Source organism: Etheostoma spectabile, chromosome 16, assembly GCF_008692095.1.
Source record: "Etheostoma spectabile isolate EspeVRDwgs_2016 chromosome 16, UIUC_Espe_1.0, whole genome shotgun sequence".
NCBI lineage: Eukaryota > Metazoa > Chordata > Actinopteri > Perciformes > Percidae > Etheostoma > Etheostoma spectabile.
The window spans coordinates 4,799,862-4,801,491 of record NC_045748.1 but is presented as its reverse complement, the minus strand read 5'-3'; the positions used below and the strand labels follow the sequence as shown (position 1 = coordinate 4,801,491).

At 38.7% G+C, this 1,630-nt stretch overlaps 1 long non-coding RNA gene across 1 annotated transcript in view; it reads right to left on the bottom strand.

Annotated features, from left to right (window-relative positions):
• Window positions 1-1,630, bottom strand: part of LOC116704033 (uncharacterized) — an 11,559-nt gene that overhangs the window by 303 nt on the left and 9,626 nt on the right. The gene's annotated exons all lie outside the window — the stretch shown is intronic.

Genomic DNA, 1,630 nt, shown 5'->3' with positions numbered 1-1,630 from the left:
GCAATATATCAACCAATGTGTCCCCGAGCAAGACACTTAACCCATAGTTGATCCAGAGGCATGTGGCCTCTGACATATAGATCAATTGTAAGTTGCTTTGGATACAAGGGTCAGCTAAATAACATGTAATATAATGTAATCCATCCATCCAGTCATGGTTCAATGAGTCTGTCATTGTTAAAGGTTACAAAATAATTATTATTGTTCGCCATCTAATTACTGTGTCAACAATGGCTACCAACAATTAATGTAAAGTATAATTTAAAATAAAATTTCAATTGTTGAAGAAACAGGGGAGATAGAGAGACAAAAAATAGAGAAACAGCAAGAGGCACTCATTGTTCTGCTTTGGCAATGATGTGTTGCGCCACATAGAGCCGAGTGAAATTGAGACAAAAGGGAAAGACAGGCAGAGAAAGTCCATCTCTGGAGAGACAAAACTCTCAGTGGAGAAAGAGGAAACACGAAGTGAAAGAGAGATTAAAGACACTAAAAACAAGGCAACATTTTAAGATGAAGGTACACAAATATAGACACTACTACATATTAAAACTGATACTGAGAGAGTGACCACGAAGCAGGAGTAAAAAAAAATAAGGCCATGGGACTTCTCTAATTAGACCAAAATACATGTCAAGACACACACACACACACACACACACACACACACACACACACACACACACACACACACACACACACACACATATATAGAGCCTGTCCCTCCTGATTACCCTCAAGTCATGTTGTGAACAATGCTATCATGATGCTGGCAGTACTTAGATTAAATCAGGAGAGAGTGAGAGTAAGAGAAAGGGGTCGCCGAACGGATCAATACGTATGCGAGAGAGAGAGAGAGAAACAGAGGATAAAGGGAGAGATAAGACAAGAGAGAGAGAGAGAGAGAGATGATGCCGAGATGGAGATGCAAGTCTTTGTAAGGGAGAGGACATGAAAAAAAGAATAAAATGATCTTTCAGCACTCACTGTATCTGGGGTCACGCTCTCCATCTGCTAATAATCTAGTCATTAGTCATCATGTTATTTTGTTTCCATGCCAAAAATGCACTAAGAGAAGTAACTCAAAGTGAGAAAAAAATAAGAATATATACAATGTTTATGGTTAGATTTAATTGCATGTGCTACGTAAAGGTAGCCTTGCAGAGACGGCCAACATTTCTCAAGCTTAGTGGAGCATGATGTTATGAAAGAGTACTTGAGTAAAAAATGTTACTGTGTGTGTGTGTGTGTGAGTGTGTGTGTGCGCAAGTGTGCGTGCATGCATGCGTGCATGTGATATTTATAAAATTTGATTGAAGTATGATAGTTTGAGTCTATAGGTGTGAGTATGGTTATACATGTGTTATGTATGAAAATTGGATATTTCTTGTGTGTGCATGTTACAACACAATGAATCTTTGATTTGCTGTCTTGATTCAAGGACCACAAACTTCACACACACACACTAGTAAAAATTTGCACATTGACACACACACTTTTTTTTTTTAGACCTGTTATGTATTCAGGGTGCAGTTTCACTGAGAGCACATGTTCTGTTTTCCAGAGATTACATTCACTGCGTGTGTGTGTGTGTGTGTGTGTGTGTGTGTGTGTGTGTGTGTGTGTGTGT